We start from the raw sequence: 25,210 nt of genomic DNA on the forward strand, positions 1-25,210 counted from the left end.
CTGGAAAGGGTGTAGAGAAAAGTGAATCCTATTTCACTGTTGGTGAAAATGTGAACTGATACAGCCATTATGGAAGTCATTATGAAGATTCCTTAAAAAAAAAAAAAAAAACTAGGAATAAAGCCACCATATCACCCAGCAATTCCACAAGTAGGCATATACCCTAAGGAGACCAAAATTGAAAAAGACACATGTACCCCAGTATTCATTGCAGCACTATTTACAATCACTAGAACATGGAAACAACCTAGATATCCATTGATAGATGAATGGATAAATAAGCTGTGGTGCATATATACAATGGAATATTACTCAACCATAAAAAGGAACATGTTCGAGTCAGTGCTGAGTTGGATGAACCTAGAGTCTATTATACAGAGTGAAGTAAGTCAGAAAGAGAAAAACAAACGTCATATACTAATGCACATATGTGAAACCTAGAAAGATGGTATTGATGAACATATTTGCAGAACAGCAATGGAGATGCAGGCATAGAAATCAGACTTGTGGACATGAGGATGGGGGAGGAAGGAGGGTGTTGGATGTAAGGAGAGAGTAACATGGATACATCACCATATGTAAAAAAGATAGCCAATGGGAATTTTCTGTATGATTCAGGGAATTCAAACCAGGGCCCTGCAACAACTTAGAGGAGTGGGATGGGGAGGGAGGTGCGAGGGAGATTCAAGAAAGAGGGGGCATAGGTATACTTATGGCTGATTCATGTTGATGTTTGAAAGAAAGAAACATGATGTTGTAAAGCAATTACCTTTCATTAAAAATAATTTTAATTATAAAAAATTTTAAAAAGTGGGAAAACACACACACACAGAAAAAGTCAGATCTGAATAGACATTTGTCCAAAGACACACTGTTGACTAACAGGCACATGAAAAAGGGCTCAGTATTGCTAATTATTCAGGAAATGCAAATAAAAACCACAATGATATCACATTTGTCAGAATAGCTATTATCAAAAGAAGATAAATAAATATTAGCAGAAATGTGGAGAAAAGGAAAACTTTATATATCATTGGTGGGAATGTAAGTTGGTGGAGCCACTGTGAAAAACATATGGATGTTTCTCAAAAACTCAAAATATCACGTGGTTGGGTCACTAAATTTCGTATGACTCTTGCAACATCATGGACTACAGCCTGTCAGGTTCCTTTGTCCTCTGTCCATGGGATTTCCATGCAAGAATAGTGGAATCAGTTGCCATTTCCTTCTCCATGAGATCTTCCCTTCCAGGTGCTGGACCTGGGTCTCTTGAACTGCAAGTGGATTCTTTACCTATTGAGCCACCAGGGAAGCCCCCCAAATATCATATGACTCAGTAATTCCACTCTTAGGTATATACTTGAAAGAAATTAAATTGCTAGTTCAAAAATAAAAGAAAGAAAGAAAGAAAAGAAAATACAGGTACCATAATGTCCATAGCAGCACCATTTACAATTGCCAAGATAAGGAGAAAATCTAAGTGTCCATTAACCAATGAATGGATTAAGAAGCATATACATATACACCAGGGAACAATACTCAGCCAGCAAAATTGAATAAAATTTTGCTGTTTTCAACAACATGGATACACTTGGGGGTTATTATGCTAAGTGAAAATTCCGACAGAAGACAGAGAAAGACAAATGCTATATGATATCACTTTATTCAAAAGCAGAGACATTACTTTGCCGACTAAGGTCCGTCTAGTCAAGGCTATGGTTTTTCCTGTGGTCATGTATGGATGTGAGAGTTAGACTGTGAAGAAGGATGAGCACCAAAGAATTGATGCTTTTGAACTGTGGTGTTGGAGAAGACTCTTGAGAGTCCCTTGGACTGCAAGGAGATCTAACCAGTCCATTCTGAAGGAGATCAGCCCTGGGATTTCTTTGGAAGGAATGATGCTAAATCTGAAACTCCAGTACTTTGGCCACCTCATGCGAAGAGTTGACTCATTGGAAAAGACTCTGATGCTGGGAAGGATTGGGGGCAGGAGGAGAAGACGACAACAGAGGATGAGATGGCTGGATGGCATCACTGACTCGATGGACGTGAGTCTGAGTGAAGTCCGGGATTTGGTGATGGACAGGGAGGCCTGGCGTGCGATTCATGGGGTCGCAAAGAGTTGGACACGACTGAGCGACTGAACTGAACTGAACATATGGAAAGAAAAAAAAAAGTAAAGGCATGAATATAACAAAAATGAAACGGATTCACAGATATAGAGAAGAAAATAGTTACCAGTGGGGAGAGGGGAGGGAGGAGGAGGAAGATAGTGGTAGATAATTAAGAAAGGCAAACTATTATGTATAAAATAAATAAGCTACAAAAATATATTTTATAAATTCACAAGCTTAACAGCTAATTTTCTTATTGTTTTCTCATTAATTAATGGCACTGTTCATTAAAAGACAGTGACCTTTGTCTAATCTGAAAGCTCTCTATTGTGATCATAAGGTTTTTTTTTTTTGTCAATTTTCATGCCATCAAATAGCATTTTTGTAAAGATGAGAAACTGACATTGTAAGCCTCATGACATTTCCATCAATTCTTGAAGAACTGTGGCATATTAGACATACAAAATTGAAAGTACTGCCCTTACTCAGAATATCAATATAATCACTTTCCAGCTGTCTTTTCTACTTCTTTTTTTCAATGTATATGTAAAGTAACACAGGGCTAAGCAGGCCAGCATGTCTTCTTGCATAATCCCTGCAGGGAAAGGACCTGTGACATCAACTGAGCTATAAACTAAAAATAAAAGTATCGGTCAGAAGGGTTGCAGTTATAATTCTTTGTAATTTGGGAAATTCTATTAATATAATACATATTGAGAGAACAAAGTTAAGATCTAGAAATGGCACAGTGCTTAAATCAAAATGTTGTAAAAAGCATACAAAAGTAAATTTTAAAGAATTTAAATATAGTCAACACAGGGAATATAGTCAATATTTTATAATAACTATACATGGAATATAACCTTTAAAAGTTGTTAAGCACTATATCATACACTTGTAACATAATATTGTGCATCAATTATATCTTGATAAAAGAGTAAAAAAAAGAATATTTCTTGAAATAACTGGAAAAAAAACAGTATCTCATTGACACAAAACAAACACATAGATCAATAGAAGAGAATAGAGAGCTCACAAATAAGCCCACATTTATAGGGGCAGTTATTCTATGTCAGAAGAGGCAAGAATATACAATAGGGAAAAGGCAGCTTCTTTGATAAGTGGTGTAAGAAAACTGGACAGTTAAATGTAAAAGAATCAAACTATACTATACACTCACATCATGAAACAAAATAATTTAAAAATAGATTAAAGACAATTATAAGACCTGAAACCACAAAACTTCTAGAAGAAAACAGGCATACATTCTTTGACAACAGTCTTATCAATATATTTTGAGATACCTCCTCAGTCTGTTACCAAACCAAACTTGGGGCCACTTGCCCAATGCACTCAATCTACTGATACCAGGTTGCGGTAAAGAAAAGTACAAAGTTTATTGCAAGGCACCAAAGCAAGGAGTATAGGAATCTAATGTTCAAAAGATCTTAAATCCCCCATGGCTTATAGAAGGTATTTTAAGGCAACTTTAGGAGTGGGGCTTGCAGAGCGTATGATCAGCTCATGGAATTTCATCTCATTGGTAGGCAGTGAGGCAAACCATGATGTATCAGAATCTTAATCATCAACCTTCTGGTTCCAACTGGTATGGGATCTACAAGCTTGTGGTCAGCATGCAGTTAATTTCTTCCATCAGTTGGGGTTGTAGTACAAGCAAAACAACTCAAAAATATGGCTCAGGATATTATCTATAGCCCTAGAAGAGGAACTAAAGGTACTTGATTTTGTTTTATAGCTGAACTATCATTATTTTGTCATGATTTACTACTTTCCTTAGTTTTTGCAGTTTCTCACTTTTCTGACTAAATTTTCTGTTTGAAACTCAGGCAAGGCCTAGGAGGCTAAAGCTTTTCTATAAATGACTGGCAGGGGACATAGAGTGTCTGACCCTGGGAAGGTCCCACAGGGTCCTTCTTGGTTTCAAGGCAAAAGAAACAAACATAAAGTTAAACAAAGGGGCATCACAAAGCACCAGGCTGGGCTCCTTGTGTTATAAAGCAAATTTCCACTCAAGAGAGAGGGTGTTTATATATAATTATGACTGACTTGCATTGTTGTATGATAGAAACCAACATGACATTGTAAAGCAATTTTCCCCCAACTAAAAAATAAATTTTAAAAAATTAGCAAAAAAAGTTATAAAAAATAAAGAAGTAATAGTCACAGAAAAAAATAAACAAAGGGGACTACATCAAATTAAAAAGCACTTGGACAGCAAAAATACTACCAACAAAAGTAAAAGACCATTTGATGAATGGGAGAGGATATTTGTATACAATATATTTGATAAGGGATTAATACCCAACATATAAAGATATATAAACAAGTCAGATATATAAATAAGTACACAGATATATAAATAAGTATACAGATATATAAATAAGTCACACAACTCAGCATCAAAATATTGAATAACTCAATTAAAACTGTCCAGGGGATTTCCTCTATGATCTACCTCCTAGAGTAATGGAAATGAAAAATAAATAAATAAACAAGTGGGACCTATTAAACTTAAAAGCTTTTTCACAGCAAAGGAACTATAAATAAGGTGAAAGACAACCCTCAGAATGGGAGAAAATAATAGCAAATGAAACAACTGACAAAGGATTAATTTCCAAAATATACAAGCAGCTCATACAACTGAATATCAGAAAGCAAACAACTCAATCAAAAAGTGAGGAAAAGACCTAAACAGACATTTCTCCAAAGAAGACATACAAATGGCTAGCAAACACATGAAAAAATGCTCAACATCGCTTATTAGTAGAGAAATGCAAATCAAAACAACAATGAGATACAAAACCCCAAACTACATCACACTGGACAGAATGACCATCATCAAAAAGTCTACAAACAATAAATGCTGGAGAGGGTGTGGAGTAAAGGGAATCTTGTTACACTGTTGGTGGGATTGAAATTGATACAGCCACAGTGGAAGATGGTAGGGAGATTCCTTAAAAAAAAAAATAAAGCTAGGAAGAAACCAACCTATGACCCAGCAATCTCATTCCTAGACTTATACCCTAAGGAAACCAAAGCTGAAAAATATATATATCCCAATGTTCATTACAGCACTATTTACAACAGGTAGATCATGGAAGCAACCCAGATGTCCATTGACAGATGAATGGATAAAGAAGCTGTGGTGTGTGTGTGTATGTGTGTGTGTGTGTATGTGTGTTCCTTTTTATTGCTGAGTAATATTCCATTTTATATATGTATTCACTATGGAATATTACTCAGACATAAAAAGGAATGCGTTTGGGTCAGTTCTAATGAGGTGCATGAACCCAGAGCCTATTATACAGAGTGAAGCAAGTCAGAAGGAGAAAGTTAAATATCGTATACAAACACATACATATGGAATCTAGAAAGATGGTACAAGCTACTTTATTTGCAGGGCAGCCATGGAGAAACCACTACACCATTCAGATATAACATAAATCAAATCCCTTATGATTATACAGTGGAAGTGACAATAGATTCAAAGGATTAGATCTGATAGAGTGCCTGAAGAACTATGGATGGAGGTTTGTAACTTTGTACAGGAAGTGGTGATTAAATAATCCCCAAGAAGATATGAAAAACAGCAAAATGATTGTCTGAGGAGGCCTTACAAATAGGTGAGAAAAGAAGAGAAGACAAAGACAAAGGAGAAAAAGAAAGATATATCCATCTGAATGCTGAGTTCTGAAGAATAGCAAGGAGAGATAAGAAAGTCTTCCTAAGTGATCAGTGCAAAGAAATAGAGGAAAACAATAAAATGGGAATGACTAGAGATCTCTTCAAGAAAATTAGAGATACCAAGGGAACATTTCATGGAAAAATGTGCACAATAAAGGATGGAAACAATATGAACCTAACAGAAGCAGAAGATATTAAGAAGTGGCAAGAATACAAAGAAGAACTATACAAAAAAGACTCAATGGGCATGAGTTTGAGCAAACTCAGACAGCTAGTGAAGGACAGGAAAGCCTGGCATTCTATAGTTCATGGGGTCATAATTAGACACGACTGAACAGCTGAATTGACCTACTGAATGGAGAAATAGACATATAGAACTGTCTTATGGACATGGGGGTTGAGGGGAGGAGATGGTAAGATGTATGGAGAGAGTAACGTGGAAACTTACATTACTGTATGTAAAATAGATAGCCAATGGAAATTTGCTGTAGGACTCAGGGAACTCAAACAGGGGCTGTTTCAATGTAGAGGGATGGGATGCAGAGGGAGATGGGAAGGAGGGGACATATGTATACCTATGCTGATTCATGTTGATGTTTGACAGAAAACAACAAAATTCTGTAAAGCAATTATCATTTAGTTAAAAAAATAAATAAAATTTTAAAACGTACTGGAGATCTGAATAGACATTTTTCCAAAAGAACACGGACATATGGCCAATAGTCACATGAAAAAGTGCTCAGCATCACTAACCAGAGAAATGCAAGTCAAAACCATAATGAGCTAACACATCACACCTGTCAGAGTGACTGTTATAAAAAAGACAACAAATAACAAGGATTGGAAAGGATGTGAAGAAGAGTAAATCCTTCTATATTGTTGGTGGGACTATAAATTGGTATAGCAACTATGGAAAACAGTGTGGCAATTCCTCAAAAAATTAAAAATAGAACCCTAACATGATCCAGTCATCCATATTATTATATATATCATGTGTGGATCAATACTTCTACTATTTTTATTCTCAAGTAATATTGCATTTTGTGGCTATACCGCTATCTATTCACCCATTCATCAGTTGATGGAGATAAGTCGTTTTCCAGTTTTTTGCTATTATGAATAGCACTTCAAAGAACATTCACATGCAAATCTTTGGGTAAACACATAAGAGTGGAATTGCTAAATCATATGGCAACTTATGTTCAACTTTTAGAAAGCACCAAATTGTTTTCCAAAGCAGCTATGTATATCATTTCACATTTATTCCTACCAGAAATATGTGAGAGCTTTCCTTTCCATATTCATTGTCAATATTTGTTATTGTCCATCTTTTTTATTACAACCATTTGAGGTTTGATTTTTTTTTCATTAAATTAAGGAGAAAAAATGGGCAGAATGTTTAAATATTGTATTATATAATATGTAAATAAAGTGAAGGAAGAGGTTGTTGGCATATTTAGGTTATTTGACCTAAGTGTTTTAAATCTTCTTATGCTATTTGACTGTTAAGTATGCAACAGCCTATATAATTTGAACTCTGGGAAACATTTTGAATTAATATTTTCCTGTGTTGATATTTCTTAGAAAAGACTGAAATGTCAATTCAAGAAATACCTATGAGTGAAGATTCCCTGGCCATTGGTTAGTATTTGATCATGCCAGATTTCCCAGAACTAATGACAAAAGAATTCTTTGAACAGTAAATTAAATATATTTCTTTGGAGTTAGTGTCATCTCCTTCTCAAGACAATGATCCAATCTTTTTTAAAAATTTATTTATTTTAATTAGAGTCTAATTACTTTACAATATTGTAGTGGTTTTTGCCATATATTGACATAAATCAGACATGGGTGTACATGTGTTCCCCATCCTGAACCCCCCTCCCACCTCCCTCCCCATCCCATCCCTCGAGGTCATCCCAGTGCACCAGCCCTGAGCACCCTATCTCATGCATCGAACCTGGACTGGTGATCTATTTCACATATGATAATATACTTGTTTCAATGCTATTCTCTCAAATCATCCCACCCTTGCCTTCTTCCACATTTTGATAGAAGACAAATCAGACACTCAGTGTAACACTATAATGGACAGACATATAATCTCTTCCTTCTCTAATCTAGAGGGTTTTCCACTTGTTTTTGAGAAAAATGTGTACTTTTTAAGTATTTTTATGGCCTTGAAATTATTTTGGATAAGAGAAAGGTAGGATATATCAACAGTAGCTTACAGAGTCCTTGAGGAGTCCCTCCACCCATTATTTCCTTTTTCTTTCTGAGAAGCCCAGGGACATTACTTAGAATAATGATGGGGACTTAGAAATCCAAATCTATAGCTAGTGACCTCAAAATCTAGCTGAATGGAGCATAATTTTATGCTATACTTATTGTTGTTAAGTTGAATATTGACCTTACACTCTCTTTGAAACCTTTCCAATCAAACTTTTTAGAGAAAAAAAAAAAAACTAAATTATGCTTAGTGTCTTAAACCAGGAATTAGCTTTGATGTATAACTTGTGTTTCTGAGGAAATTTGTATGTTGATTTTCAGATGCTTATTCCTCTGGGATTAGAAAATTACCAGTTAATCCAGAGGGTAATATTATAGAGAGGAGAGCAAGACCTGATTAAGGAAATATTTTCCTTACACCTTCACTCCCAAACGTTATCATTCTCATAGACCACGAAAACTTGCCTTTATTCTCCGTCTGTGGTCTTCTGAAAATGAGAACCAAAAGTAAGCTCTTTAAGTAGGGTGAAACCTCCTGTTGGCACAGAACTGCAGGGGGGGAAAAAAAGAGAAAGAGAGAGAGATGACTTCATTTCCTGAAACTAGGAGGGTTTGTGTGCTTCAGCAGAAATATTACTAAATTGGAGCCACAAAGGCACTATCGTCAACAAATCTGTACCCATGAAAACCCTGAGTGGCACGAGGAGGAAGGGAGTTTGCCTTAGTTTCACCTACATCAGCAGCGTTTACATGTATCTGTTTACATGCTTTATCATTTTATACTATTCCTTGTTTTTCTTGCCCACTCCCAAAGATACAAATGTCAGATTTGAGTCTTGATAGATCTTTTCACATAAACATCTTCCTGAGAAACACATCCAAAACGGAGCCCTGTGAACTGTCTCAACCTGGTCCCAAACTTCACTGCAGACCATACCCTTGGATCTATATCAAAATGAACTAATATAGTTAATGAAATAATCTTTATACTTCAGGGAACTGAAGCTTCTCAGAACCTTTAATGATCATAGTAACCGTCAGTTATGATTATCCTGAATAATTTTAACATTAAATGCCAGAGTTGGATACCCACCAAAGCTGATTTCACATTCTGTTAGATTGAAAATGTTATGGGGAAGGCCAAAGGCTTCCTTTGTTACTGGACTATAAAAATCTACTGGCATCTGAGCCTCTTGAAATAAGGTTCAATAGTAGTGGTTGTCAGTAATACCATAAATGACCTTCAAAGCACCTGATTTTTCCTAATGAATGGAACCATAAATTAAAGTCAATAGCTGTTCCATAGGGTAAAGTCAAAATATGCAACTTTTTTTGTTTACTGACACCTGATATATGTCTTCTTCCTGCAAAACTTGGCATTCCCATCTAGTGATGAGATTAAGACTGAATGCCGTTCCCTGGGAGGAATAGTCATTTTAAATCCAAAATTGCATGTGTGTAGATTCTTATAGACAGGAAGACCCTAGAAGTTGTTTGGATTAGCCAGCTACAATGTTGCAGTCCCTTGTACCTCAATGTGTTCTGATAAGAGATATTTTGGAATGATCTTATTGTCTTGCCTGACACCACATGAACAAAAGCACATCCTTTGTGCTGAAAGCTCCCCTGGGTTGAAGAGTAATTCATATAGGATTCATAGGATCTAATCCAGACTATGTTTTTTTTTTTTTTTCCCTTCGATCCTTCTTTTCTAGGATTCTTCAGTTTACAAACAATGGTTAGATACTTGAAAGAGGCTTACTCTGCCTGAATTATAACCAATGAATTATGCACTAAAATCTTATGAATAACACTAGGCTTTATTGTCAGGAAGTAAAATATATGTAACTAGAAAATGCCATATGGTTTGTGGTTTCTTGATTAAGGATGACATCATCTGTTAAATGTATTACATTTGGGGTAGTTTATCAAAGACTGACTCTCATATTCATCTTGAGGTTATGTGTCTCCTGGCTGCTAGATTATTATTTTTTTCCATTTTTCTTGCTAACAGAACTTATTGACTCCTCACTCCTCCACTTGTCATTTAAGGGATGAGACGCTCATGTAATGTATTGGATCTAAAGCGGTGAAGAAAAAGTCTTTGCTATCAGAGAGAAAATGAATTTTGAGCTTGAGTGTATCAATGAAGTAAGCATATGAATTAATTTTTAATATTTTATTGCATTATGAAGGTGCTTTAACAAAAATAGAGAATGAAATATGAAAATTGACACTAAGGATAATATTAGGCCTGAGATTCAAGAATATTTTAATTCTTATCTTGGCTTTTTCAGTGATTTATTGTATATGATTTTTGTGTCTTGATTTTCTAAACTGGAAAATAAAGAAGCGATTATAGTCTCTCTTCCCCGATACTATTATCAAAACTTATTTGATATTATGTGGTGTTTATACTTTCTTCAATAACTTATAAATATATATTATATATATATATATAACATATATAACAAAATAATGAAGGTAGCCATTGTGCACAATTGTGATTATTTAATAACAGCTTTTCATTTATGTAAAGTCCTCTTCTTGTCATATTATTCTTTGCTATTGTGTAAGATAGTTTTCCCCATAACTAAACTTTTGAAACTTCAGTTCAGTTCAGTTCAGTCACTCAGTCATGTCCGACTCTGTGACCCTATGAATCGAAGCATGCCAGGCCTCCCTGTCCATCACCAACTCCCAGAGTTACTGTATTTAGAAAATCTTGTTTATAATATTTTTTTCTTCAGTCAGTCCTGAACTTCCCACTTTGATGATTAATGAAACTGAAACTTTATTCAATAGGGATGTGAAGGCAGAAATAACTGTAAGATTCATTCCTCTTTTTTTAAATTGATTTTTATATACCACCCAGCTGCAAGAACCTGAATTGTACCCATACTGAAGAACACCATGATAGCTGGTTATTAGCAAGAAAGCATTTCAGTTAACTAAATAAAACAGGATGACTTAAAGCACACCATATATATCCTCCCACTGCCTTACACATACTTTTTCTCTTCTGCCTTAATATATTGACTAATTACCAAAAAGTCCAATTTAAATTAGTTTTTAAAAAATATTTTGTTACTTTTATGCACACACAAGATACATAAGAGATAGGTAGTGAAGTAGAAATTCTTTGCAAATGGCTATTGATCAAATTAATTGACAATTTTTCCTAAGTAAACTATTGCTTTTATTAATTGTTTACTTTATGAATTATACAAAGAGAAATTTTATTCTGCCTCTGCCTTTATGATCAAAACCTGGAAATATGTCTAATTCAATGGACTTTTATTCTAATAAAATGTTGAATAACAGAAATTTCTTGAGTATTTGCTATGTGTAGCTAAGGAGATTGGGGAGCATAATTAAGGAAGTATTTTTAAAAGTATTTTGTCAGTCAGAAAAAATAATATATATGTGTATATGTATATATAGACACACACACAAATAAATACAGCTTAATTGCTAATACTGCCACATTATTAACTTGCTTTATTTTTTAACATTGCATCATGTCCAAGGCTACCTACTTCATCTTTTATAATTTTGTGATATTTTAATGAGAATGTATGATAAAGGGTAAATCTGTGCATTTTAGACTGTGTCATGGTTAAATGTCTAAATGTTAAATACATTACTGCACCAATGTTGAATAAATAACCAAATTTAAGCTATACAAAAAAAATCCATTTCAACTAGACAGAGTTAAGTAATGAAAAGCCATAATTATAACTGAAAATGACCTTTGTTAGTTCTTCCTCAACTTCCTAGGAATAGCAAGGAAACTTAATTCCTGGCAGATAATTGTCTTTAATGCTGCTCTTACAGGTTTCCTTTTTTAGTTTAAGAAGGTCTTGTTGTTGCTGCTAAAAAAAAAAAAAAACTTGCTTTCCCCACAATAGTATTTCTTCAGCTAAGAAAGATGTGTGTGTGTGTGTGTGTGTGTGTGTGTGTGTGTGTGTGAGTCAGTTGTGTCTGACTCTTTGTGACCCCATGGACTATAGCCCACCAGGCTCCTCTGTCCATGGAATGTTCCAGGCAAGAATACTGGAAAGGGTAGTCATTTCCATCTCCAGTGGATATTCCCAACACAGGGATTGAACCCTGGTCTCCTGCATTGCCGGCAGATTCGTTACCATATGAGCCACCAGGGAAGCACGGGAAGATCTCTAGATGCAAACTATTTTTTTGGTCATTGACCAAAAATTAATGAAACTAAATAAACCCTGATATCCATTGGTTCTTGGTATATTATTTAGCCAAGATGACTTGAAAGAAGTTTTCTTTCTGCCAGACAGACTAGATATATTTGACGAGCCTTATTATTCGGGTTCAAAAATTCAGGTTCAAATTTGATATTTTCTATATTAATTTCTGTCTTGGCAGATAAATTTGGGTCAATATTAGTTCAAAGACTTGGGCCTACATCATACAGTTGACTCTTACTGCACCGTCAATTGATTTTTTCCCTCCTATCTAAAGAACAGTTAGCGAAGAAAACTATAATCTTTAGAAAATAAACGAAAACATCTTTGCCTCAGTTTTGTTAATCTGTCAATGTATTAACATTATTTCTAAAGATTGGTTGTTAAATATACCAGTGCTTTTTCTTTTTATCTAGAGATTAGGTTTAATGAAAAATTAAGGAAAGATAAGTCCACATGGAGTTAATTGAAAAAAATATGAAATCATGTTTTTAGAAGGATTAGAAAACTTATGTTTTGGTCTTAGGACTGTTTAGATGACTCTGGGAAAATCACTTAATTCTTTGAACTTGAGTTTACTCTTGTGTAAACAAAAGATAATAACTTACATTTCTTGCTTCATAAGTTCTTATGAATATCAAATGAAAAATCTATATGAAAGAACCCTGAAAACTGCTATATGAACTTAACAGAAAATATTATGATGTTTCTGATCTGACAGCAAAGCAATGAAAACAATATTATCGAAGGGATGCACTATTACTTTGCATGATTTCCAAGAAATTCTTTTGTAGAAATAATGCTGGAAATTAGACAAGAATCCCTTTATCTTTGGCTATCTAATGTTTGTTCTATTATCTCTTAACTACAGTAATTATAAAATGTAGTTAAAATTGTTATCTCTTGGTACTTCACTGTTGTTCAGTTGTTCAGTCATGTCTGGTTCTTTATGACTCCATGGACTGCAGCACGCCAGTCATCTCCTTCATTTACTCCCCGAGTTTGCAAACTCATGTCCACTGTGTTGATGATGCCATCCAACCATCTCATTCTCTGTTGCCCTCTTCTCCTGTTCTCAATATTTCCCAGTATTGGAGTCTCTTCCAATGAATCAGTTCTTCATATCATGTAGCCAAATTATTGGAGCTTCAGCTGCAGCATCAGTACTTCCAATGAATATTCAGGATGGATATCATTTAGGATTTACTGGTTTGATATCCTTGCTGTTCAAGAGACTCTCAAGAGTCTTCTTCAACACCACAGTTCAAAAGCATCAATTCTTCACCACTCAGCTTTCTTTATGGCCCAACTCTCACATCCATACAAGACTAGTGTAAAAACCATAGCTTTGACTATATGAACCTTGGTCAGAAAAGTGATATCTCTGCTTTTTAACATGCCATCTAGGCTTGTCATAGCTTTTCTTCCAAAGAGCAAGCATCTTTTAATTTCATGGCTGCAGCCACAGTCCGCAGTGATCTTTGAGCCCAAGAAAATAAAATCTGTCACTATTTCCATTTTTTCCCCATCTATTTGCCATGAAGTGATGAGACCGAATGTCATGATCTTAGTTTTTTGACTGTTCTGTTTTAAGCTAGCTTTTTCACTCTCCTCTTTCACTGTCATCAAGAGGATCTTTAGTTCCTCTTCACTTTCTGCAACGAGGGTGGTGTCCTCTGTATATCTGAGATTATTAATATTTCTCCCAGCAGTCTTGACTCCAGCTGGTGGTTTATCTAGCCCAGCACTTCACATGATGTACTCTGCACAGAAGTTAAAGAAGCAGGGTGACATTATACACCCTTGAAGTACTCCTTTCCCAATTTTGAACCAGTCTGTTGTTCTTTGTCCAGTTCTAACTATTGCTTCTTGACCTGCATAAAGGTTTCTCAGGAGGCAGGTTAGATGTTCTGGCATTCCCAGTTCTTTAAGTATTTTCCAAACTTTGTTATGATCTACAGAGTCAAAGGTTATAGTGTAGTCAATGAAGCAGAAGTAGATGTTTTTCAGGAATTTCCTTGCTTTTCCTATGATCCAGTGGATATTGGGAACTTGGTCTCTTGTGTCTTTGCCTTTTCCAAACCAAGTTTGTACATCTGGAAATTATTGATTCATGTATTATTGAAGAATAGCTCAGAGGGTTTGAGCATCACCTTGCTAGCAGGTGAAATGAGCACAGTTGTATGGTACTTTGAACATTCTTTGTCATTGCCCTTCTTTGTGATTGGAATGAAAATTGACCTTTTCCAGTCCTGTGGCCATTGCTGAATTTTCCAAATTTGCTGGCATATTGAGTGCAGCACTTTAACAGTATCATCTTTAAGGGTTATAAATACTCAGCTGGAATTCCATCACCTCTACTAGCTTTGTTCATAGTAATGCTTCCTAAGGCCCATTTGAATTCACACTCCAGTATGTCTGGCTCTAGGTGAGTGATTACACGACTGAGGTTATCTGGGTCATTGAGAATTTTTTTGTATAGTTCTTTTGTGTATTCTTGCCACTTCTTTTTAATATCTTCTACTTCTGTTATACCCTTAATTTTTCTATATTTTATTGTGCCCATCTTTGCATGAAGTGTTTCCTTGGTATCTCTCACTTTCTTGAAGAGAACTTTAGGCTTTCCCATTCTATTGTTTTCCTCTATTTCTTTCCATTGATCGCCTAGGAAAGCTTTCTTATCTCTCCTTGCTATTTTTTGGAACTCTGCATTCAGATGGATATATCTTTCCTTTTCTCCTTTGCCTTTTGCTTCTCTTCTTTACTCAGCTATTTGTAAGGCCCCCTCAGACAACCATTTTGCCTTCTTGCATTTAGTTTTCTTGGGGATGGTTTTGGTCACCATGTCCTGTACAATGTTATGAACTTCTATCCATAGTTCTTCAGGCACACTATCATATCTAATCCCTTTATTTGTCACTTCCATTGTATAATCATAAGGGATTTGATTTAGGTTATACCTGAATGGCTTAGTGGTTTTCCCTACTGTCTTCAATTTAAGTCTGGACTTTGCAACATGAAGCTCATGATATGAGCCACAGTCAGCTCCTAGTCTTGTTTTTGCTAACTGGATAGAGCTTCTCCATCTTTAGGAATTCATGATCTGAGCCACAGTCAGTTCCCGGTCTTCTTTTTGCTGACTGTATAGAACTTCTCCATCTTCGGCTGCAAATAATATAATCAATCTGATTTATGTATTGACCATCTGGTGATGTCCAAGTGTAGAGTCATCTCTTGTGTTGTTGGAAGAGGGTTTTTGCTATGACCAGTGAATTCTCTTGGCCAAACTCTGTTAGCCTTTGCCCTGCTTCATTTTGTACACCAAAGCCAAACTTGCCTGTTACTCCATGTATCTCTCGACTTCCTACTTTTGTGTTTCAGTTCCCTGTGATGAAAAGAGCACATTTTTTTTGGGGGGGGGGTAGTTCTAGAAGGTCTTGTAGGTATTCAAAGAACTGTTTAGCTTCATCTTTTTCAGCGTTAGTGGTTGGGGCAAAGATTTGGATTAGTGTGATGTTGATGTTTGTCTTGGAAACGAGCTGAAATCATTCTGTCATTTTTGAGATTGCACCCAGGCACTGCATTTCAAACTCTTGTTGATTATGAGAACTACTCCATTTCTTTTAAGGGATTCTTGGCCACAGTAGTAAATACGACAGTCATCTAAATTAAATTTGCCCATTCCCTTCCATTTTAGTTCACTGATTCCTAAAATGTTCACTCTTGTCATCGCCTGTTTGAACACTTCCAATTTACCTTGATTCATGGACCTAACATTCCAGGTTCCTATGCAATATTTTTCTTTTTAGCATTGGACTTTAGTCTTACCACCAGACACACCCACAACTGGATGCTGTTTCCACTTTGACTTAGCTTCTTCATTCCTTGTGTAACTCGTTTTCTGCTCTTTCCTGTTAGCATGTTGGACACCTATTCATCTGGTGGCTTCATCTTTCAGTGTCATATATTTTTGCCTTTTCATACTATTCTTGGGGTTCTCAAGATTTAATATCTAGATAGAAATTCAGGCTACACAGAAAAGATACAGACTACATCAAAGTCAGAGGGGAACTGATAACAAAATTTATTTTTTAGATTCCCAACATTCTTCCAAACATCTTATTATTTTCTAGAATAGAAACTTTAAATAACACAAAGTATGGCAATTTTCTAAATAACTAACAAATCTATGTAGTTTTATCTTGTTTATAGCAAATGAATTGTATCATTCCAGGGTTTCCTGGGGCAATTAAAACTATTTTTGTGAGCACAATTTTAAAAAATAATATTAAAAGATGGAAATATTGATTAAAAACAGAGTAGAATGAACAAAGTAGTAAAGCTCACTGATTAAAAGCTGTTAACCACTACTTTCTTTCCTATTGCTATGAGTCTTTTCATTTAACAAATTTTTATTGAATGCTTACTCTGTACCAAGTCCTGGGGATACAGTGGTGAGCAAGACAGAACCCCAGCCCTCTTGGAGCCTAGTCCATTAGGGGAGTCACAATAATCACACATATGACTGGATAATATATGTGACTGGGTTTTATACACACACACACATAAACACATACACACACACACACATATATATATAAACAATTTTCTTTGCTCATTCATCTCTTGATGTTCAGTTAGATTGCTTCTGTATCTTTGCCATTGTAAATAATGCTGCTATAAACATTGTATCTTTCTGAATTAATGTTTTGTTTTTTTTTTTCCTGATGTATACCCAGGAGTGGAATTGCTGGATAATATGGTATTTCTATTTTAAGCTTTTTAAAAGAAACTTCCATATGCTTTTACTAAGTAAATGCACCAATTTACATTGTCACTAACAGTATATAAGTTTCTTTTCCTCCCCATCCCTACCAATATTTATTATTTGTACACTTTTTGATGATAGCCTTTCTGACAGATGTAAGATGGCATCTCATTCTGTTTTTGATTTTCATTTCTGTGATGATTAGTGATGTTGAGCATCTTTTTTTAATATAAAGTCATTTATTTTAATTGGAGGTTAATTACCTTACAATATTGTATTGGTTTTGTCATACATCAACATGAATCCACCACAGGTATACACGTGTTCCCCATCCTGAACCCCCCTCCCTCCTCCCTTCCCGTACCATCCCTCTGGGTTGTCCCAGTGCACAAGCCCCAATCATCCAGTATCATGCATCAAACCTGGATTGGCGATTCATTTCATATATGATATTTTACATGTTTCAATGCCACTCTCCCAAATCATCCCACCCTCGCTCTCTCCCACAGAGTCCAAAAGACTGTTCTATACATCTGTGTCTCTTTTGCTGTCTTGCATACAGGGTTATCATTACCATCTTTCTAAATCCCATATATATGCATTAGTATACTGTATTGGTGTTTTTCTTTCTGGATTATTTCACTCTGTATAATAGGCTACAGTTTCATCCACGTCATTAGAACTGACTCAAATGCATTCTTTTTAATAGCTGAGTAATACTCCATTGTGTATATGTACCATGGCTTTCTTATCCATTCATCTGCTGATGGACATCTAGGTTGCTTCCATGTCCTGGCTATTATAAACAGTGCTATGATGAACATTGGGGTACACGTGTCTCTTTCAATTCTGGTTTCCTCAGTGTGTATGCCCAGCAGTGGGATTGCTGGGTCATATGGCAGTTCTGTTTCCAGGTTTTTAAGGAATGTCCACACTGTTCTCTTCTCCATAGTGGCTGTACTAGTTTGCATTCCCACCAACAGTGTAAGAGGGTTCCCTTTTCTCCACACCCTCTCCAGCATTTATTGCTTGTAGACTTTTGGATCACAGCCATTCTGACTGGCGTGAAATGGTACCTCACTGTGGTTTTGATTTGCATTTCTTTGATAATGAGTGATGTTGAGCATCTTTTCAAGTGTTTGTTAGCCATCTGTATGTCTTCTGAGGGGAAATGTCTATTTAGTTATTTAGCCCATTTTTTGATTGGGTTGTTTATTTTTCTGGAATTGAGCTGCAGGAGTTGCTTGTATATGTTTGAGATTAGCTCTTTTTCAGTTGCTTCATTTGCTATTATTTTCTCCCATTCAGAAGGCTGTCTTTTCACCTTGCTTAGAGTTTCCTTTGTTGTGCAGAAGCTTTTAAGTTTAATTAGGTCCTATTTGTTTATTTTTGCTTTTATTTCCAATATTCTGGGAGGTAGGCCATAGAGAATCCTGCTGTGATGTATGTCAGAGAGTGTTTTGCCTGTGTTCTCCTCTAGGAGTTTTATAGTTTCTGGTCTTACGTTTAGATCTTTAATCCATTTCGAGTTTATTTTTGTGTATGGTGTTAGAAAGCGTTCTAGTTTCATTCTTTTACAAGTGGTTGACCAGTTTTCCCAGCACCACTTGTTAAAGAGATTGTCTTTAATCCATTGTATATTCTTCCCTCCTTTCTCAAAAATAAGGTGTCCATATGTGTGTGATTTATCTCTGGGCTTTCTATTTTGTTCCATTGATCTATATTTCTGTGTTATGTGCCAGTATGTGCCAGTACCATAATGTCTTGATGACTGTGGCTTTGTAGTAGAGCCTGAAGTCAGGCAGGTTGATTCCTCCAGTTCCATTCTTCTTTCTCAAGATTGAGCATCTTTTAATATGCCTCTTAGCCAACTGAGTGTCTTCTTTGGAAAAATGTTTATCAGGTCTTCTGCCCACTTTTAACTGGGCTGTTTGCTTTTTGATATTGAATGTTATAGATTGTTTATATATTTTGGAAATATTTGCAAATTGCATATCATTTGCAAGTATTTTGTTTCATTCAGTAGGTTATCCTTTTGTCAATGGTTTCCTTTGCTCTGTTAAAGATTTTAGGTTTAATTATGCCCCGTTTGTTTAATTTTGATTATATTCTTTTGCCTTAGGTCACAGATTCAAAAAATCATTTTATGATTTATGTCAAGGGCTCTTCTGTCTCTGATCTCTTTTAGATTTTTATTTTTCCTAGTCTTACATTTAGGCCTTTAATCCATTTTGAGTTTATTTTTGTATACTGTGTTAAAGAATGTCCTAATGTCATTCTTTTTCATTTAGCTGTCCAGTTTTCCCAGTAACACTTACTGAAGAAACTGTATTTTCTCTATTGTATATTTCTTGCCTCTTTTGTCATAGATTAATTGACCATGGTGTGTGGCTTTATTTCTGGACTTTCTAAACTTTTCCATTGATCTATGCGTCTATTTTTGTGTCAGTGCCATGCTGTTTTGATTAGTGAGGTTTTGTGCCATACTCTGAAATCTGGGAACATGATATTGCCAGATTTTATCTTTTATTTTTCTTTATTGCATTAGCATATTGTGTTTTCTCTGTGATTATATATTAATATTGGGGTCATTTGTTCTAGTTCTGTGAAAAATATCATGGGTATTTAGATAGGGATTGCATTAAATCTGTAGATTACTTTGGGTAATATGTCCATGTTAACAATATTAAATCTTTCAATCCTAGAATGTGTGATATCTTTCCATTTATTTGTATCATCTTTGATTTCCTTCATCAATGTTTTCTATTTTTTATAGTGTTCTTTCACTAGAATAAGTTTATTCCTAGGTATATTATTATTTTTGATGCAGTATTAAACTGGATTTTTTGCTTTCACTTTCCAATATTTTATTGCTAGTATATATAAAAGCAATAGATTTCTGCATATTCATATTACAACCTACAACTTTACAGAATTTATTTATTAGTTCCTATGATTTTTTGGTGGGGATTTTAGGGATTTCTATATATAGTATCATGTCATATTCAAAGTGACAATTTAACTTCTTCCCTTCCAATCTGGATACATTTTACTTCTTTTTCATGTCTGATTGCTATAGTTAGGACTTCTAATACTATGTTAAATGGAAGTGGCAAGAGAGCATTCTTGTCTTGTTCCTGATTTTAGAGGAAAGATTTTTAGTTTTTCACCATTGAGTATGATGTTAGCTGTGGGTTTGTCAAAAATGTTTTTCTTTTATTTTGAAATATGTTCCCTCTATACAAGCTTTGATGATCATTAAAAGGACAGCCATTTTATTTGCTTATATGTTTCTTGTTTAGCCCTCCTCACTACACTGCAAGCTCTAAGAGCAGGGACTTTATCTTGTTTTCTCCTCTTTCCCCAGGACCTAGAACACAGTAGGCTCTCAATAAGTATTTTGAGTGCCTAAATTAATAAGCCATCAAACAAGCTCTATGTTGAGCAGAGAACCATCTCATGATGCTTGGACAGGACTATAAGGTCTTGTAACAATAATTGCCTAAGCATCCAATAAAATCGGATGCTCAGTCTGGATCATTCCACTTAGAATTGAGAAATATGCCTGGAGAAAGTGCTTGAAATAAAGCAAGAGGCTATTTCACTTCTTTTGAAAACCCCAAACCTATTCTATTTCATTGTGGAAGATATCTGCATACTGGGCAAGGATTCTGCCTTTGTTTCTGTGATTGAAATGCTTTTAGCCATTTTACTCCCTTTCATTTTTCTATCATCCAATACTCATTTATTTAAAAAAAAAAAAACAATTGTATTTCTTTCACAGTGCTGTGAAGACTCAATCTAAATACTCCAAGAAGTTTCCTGTTCGAATTATTTTTATCTTATCATGGTAAGTGCAGTTATTGCTTGTTTTATGGCATATGTATTCCAACAAATTGAATAGGAAATGAGCTTGCTAAAATAAAAATTTAAGTCACATTGGTTTACATTAAATAAATAAATTACAATAGAAAGTTAGAGAGTAGGAAACTTACCAAAGAATTGATATGGTTGTATCCCTTTACATATAGGATAGTATTATGTATAGTAGTTCTAAGGCTTGCTGATATAGAAGGATATGTGTTATCTGTTATCTAATTCCAGGATCTTGCCTTACCCTTTATTTTATTTATGTACTTTCCCAAATTATAAAATTCATCCCACAACTGGTGAGACCCTGATTCTACACTTTGATCACATGCTCACAAAGGGTAGCACTTAGTTTGATTTATCAGGATAGTATTTATTAATGTCCATACCAAAAATGGGGAAAAAAGAAGAAATGGCAATCCTTGGAATTCTTGCTAGTTGTATCTTACTGCCATCACAGTAACTCAAATGACATTTTAAAAAAAATTTACTTTATTTTACTTTACAATACTGTATTGGTTTCGCCATACATCAGCATTAATCCTCCATGGGTGTACATGAGTTTCCAATCCCGAACCCCCCTCCCACCTTCCTCCCCTTACCATCTCTCTGGGTCATCCCAGTGCACTCAAACATCCTGTATCCTGCATCAAACACAGACTGGCGATTCATTTCTTACATGATATTATACATGTTTCAATTCCATTATCCCAAATCATCCCACCCTCTCCCTCTCTTGGATTTACACAGTGCTCTCTCTAATGCAATGGTTCGAAAACTTAGAGGTATATTGGAATCAGCTAGGAAGTTTACAAAATACTGGTGTCTGAGACCCATGTCAAAAGACTCCAATTTAACTTCTCTGAGGTAATATCTGCTGCTGCTGCTGCTAAGTCGCTTCAGTCATGTCCAACTCTGTGATAGACGGCAGCCCACCAGGCTCCCCCATCCCTGGGATTCGCAAGGCAAGGACACTGGAGTAGGCTGCCATTTCCTTCTCCAATGCATGAAAGTGAAAAGTGAACGTGAAGTCGCTCTATTGTGTCGGACTCTTAACGACCCCATGGACTGCAGCCATGGGCACTAACATCTGGGCACTGGTGTTTTAAAACTCCCCCAGGTTATTCTGAGGTATAACCACACTGAAAAACTCTGCTTTATGTATTTGATTAATTTGACATCATTCGTCAAAGTTGAAAGAGTAACTTTCTGAATCTATAAAGTTTGGAATTTACCCTGAGCAATTAGAACCAATTTAACCCTTGAAGCATCTTCAACCACAGCAACATGGCTAAGTGTCCCCAAATAGTATGAGAAGTATACACAAATACTTCTTCCTAATACCTGAAAGATATAAAATATTTATCAAGTTTTTGGGAAAATAAATTGCTATTGACAATGTCTTTTTCACATCTCAGTTATATATTGATATAACTCTGATTTTGAGAGATAACAATTAAAGGGAGACAAACAAATAGAAGTATGATTAACTGTAAAACTCTATTTCCTTGTAACAGCTTTGAAAGTTAAGATGGGCAACAGCTGTGTTTGAGTTGTGTGGTCCATGTATATTGAAGAAAGCAGCATCTGCTATTGTAGTACTGTGGTACTACTGTTGGACACTTAGTGGCACAGCAGTGGTATATAGTTCCATTGAACCAGTTTTGCCAAAGGTAGCTGGGCTTTTAGATGTGTTTGTAAATCATCTTCAGTAGTATCAGCCAGTAAATGCTTTACAAAGTAAGATAGTAATAAATTTAATATCACCACTTTTCCTTTAGATGACAGTGAAAAAGCCAATCAAGGACGTGCAAGTGAGGATGGTGACCTCTTGAACTCCGTGCATTCTGGTGACTCTGCTTAATTCTATCCTTGTTGTTTATTTCACTTGTTACCTCTGTCTCTCAACCCCACCTTGTTGCTACATCATTCCAGTTGCTTGATGATCTATGGGAATGCAGGACTGATTTCACTATTAGGTCATCAAGGGCATTTCTCCATCTCAGTCAGCACACATTAGAGTCCTTTAATTTCCCAACTTCTCAGTCATGAGGTTGACTATCATAGCTTACTGGAATAGTCCTTAAGAAGAAATCCTAATAAGAACCTTAAGAAAGTGCTGAATGTCATGAGATAATGACCTATGAAGCAAGGTAAATAGAACTGGGATTTTATATTATAGAGAAGAAAAGTCTGGGAGGAGTATTAAGGGAAGGGGACATTTTAGTTAGAGTCATGGAAACTCATGCTAATGGCACCTACCTATTTTTCTGTTACTATTTTGGTTTAAGCTGCCATATAAAAGATATCCTGTACTAGATTTATAGGTGGTATTAACAGACAGAATTAAAAGTGATCTCTCCACTTTTCCACTCTCAGACTAGGCTAAGTATATATAACATGGCACTAATATGCATGCAGCCTAGAAGTCTCGTCCATTTTAGTTCACTGATTTCTAAAATGTTAGTGTTCACTCTTGCCATCTCTTGTTTGAAGACTTCCAATTTACCTTGATTCATGGACCTTATATTCCATGTTCTGATGCAATATTTTTCTTTACAGCATCAGATTTTACATACATGGCCAGTCACATCCACAACTGTGCATTGTTCTCACTTTGGCTCCATCTCTTCATTCTTTCTGAAATTAATTCTCCACTCTTCTCCAGTAGCCTGTTCGGCACCTACTGACCTGGGGACTTCATCTTTCAATGTCAAATATATATATATATTTGCCTCTTCATACTACTCACGAGGTTCTCAAGGCAAGAATACTGAGGTGGTTTGCCATTCCCTTCTACAACTTCAGCATTAGTGGTTGGGGCATAGACTTGAATTGCTTTGATATTGAATGGATTTCCCTGGAAATGAACAGAGATCACCCTGTCATGTTTGAGACTACACCCAAGTACTGCATTTCAGACTCTTCTTTTGACTATGAGGGCTACTTCATTTCTTATAAGGGATTCTTGTCCACAGTAGTAGACATAATGGTCATCTAAATTAAATTTGTCCATTTCCATGCCTTAGAAGAAATGGAGTGGCCCTCATAGTCAACAAAAGAGCCCGGAATGCAGTACTTGGGTGCAATCTCAAAAATGACAGGATGATCTCTGTACATTTCCAAGGAAAACCATTCAATATTGCAGTAATCCAAGTCTATACCCCAACCACTAATGCTGAAGAAATTGAACTTGAACAGTTATATGAGGACCTACAAAACCTTCTGAACAAACACCAAAAAAAAAAATGTCTTTTTCATCACAGGGGACTGGAACACAGAAGTAGGAAATCAAGAGATATCTAGAGTAACAGGAAAATTTGGCCTTGGAGTACAAAATGATGCGGGTCAAAAGATGACAGAGTTTTGTCAAGTGAATGCACTGGTCATAGCAAAAAGACGTCTTCCAACAAGACAATAGACCACTGTACACATAGATATAGCCAGATGGTCAATACTGAAATCAGATTGATTATATTCTTTGCAGCAAAAGATGGAGAAGCTCTATACAGTCAGCAAAAAAAAAAAAAAAAGAAAAAGACCAGGAGCTAACTATGACTCAGATCATGAACTCCTTATTACCAAATTCAGACTTAAATTGAAGAAAGTAGGGAAAACCACTAGATCATACAGGTACAATCTAAGTTAAATCCCTTATGATTATACACTGGAAGTGACAAATAAATTTAAGGGATTATATCTGATAGAGTGCCTGAAGAATTATGGATGGAGGTTCATAACATTGTACAGGAAGTTTTGATCAAAGTCATCTCCAAGAAAACGAAATGCAGAAAGGTAAAATGGTTGTTTGAGGAGGGCTTACAACTAGCTGAGAAAATAAGAAAAGCAAAAGGCAAAGGAGAAAAGGAAAGATAAATCCATCTGAATGCAGAGTTCCAAAGAATAGCAAGGAGAGTTAAGAAAGCCTTCCTAAGTGATCAATGCAAAGAAACAGAGGGAAAAAAATAAAATAAAATGGGAAAGACTAGCGATATCTTCAAGAAAATTAGAGATACCAAGGGAACATTTCAGGCAAAAATGTGCACAGTAAAGGACAGAAACTGTATGGACCTAACAGATGCAGAAGATATTAAGAAAAGATGGCAATACACAGAAGAACTATACAAAAAAGATCTTAATGACCCAGATAACTACCATGGTGTGATCACTCACCTAGAGTCAAACATCCTGCAGTGCAAAGTCAAGTAAGCCTTAGGAAGCATCATTACAAACAAAGCTAGTGGAGGTGATGGGATTCCAGTTGAGCTATTTCAAATCCTAAAAGATGATGGTGTAAAAGTGCTGTACTC

At 35.6% G+C, this 25,210-nt stretch overlaps 1 long non-coding RNA gene across 1 annotated transcript; it reads left to right on the forward strand.

Moving 5' to 3' along the window:
- The first annotated feature begins 5,605 nt into the window (after nt 1-5,605).
- On the forward strand, nt 5,606-24,738 carry LOC120882201. Its single transcript, XR_005725438.1, has 2 exons — nt 5,606-5,665; nt 24,633-24,738. It is a non-coding gene; the product is annotated as an uncharacterized LOC120882201 (long non-coding RNA).
- The last annotated feature ends 472 nt before the right edge of the window (nt 24,739-25,210 follow it).

Source organism: Oryx dammah, unplaced genomic scaffold, assembly GCF_014754425.2.
Source record: "Oryx dammah isolate SB20612 unplaced genomic scaffold, SCBI_Odam_1.1 HiC_scaffold_23, whole genome shotgun sequence".
Lineage (NCBI taxonomy): Eukaryota > Metazoa > Chordata > Mammalia > Artiodactyla > Bovidae > Oryx > Oryx dammah.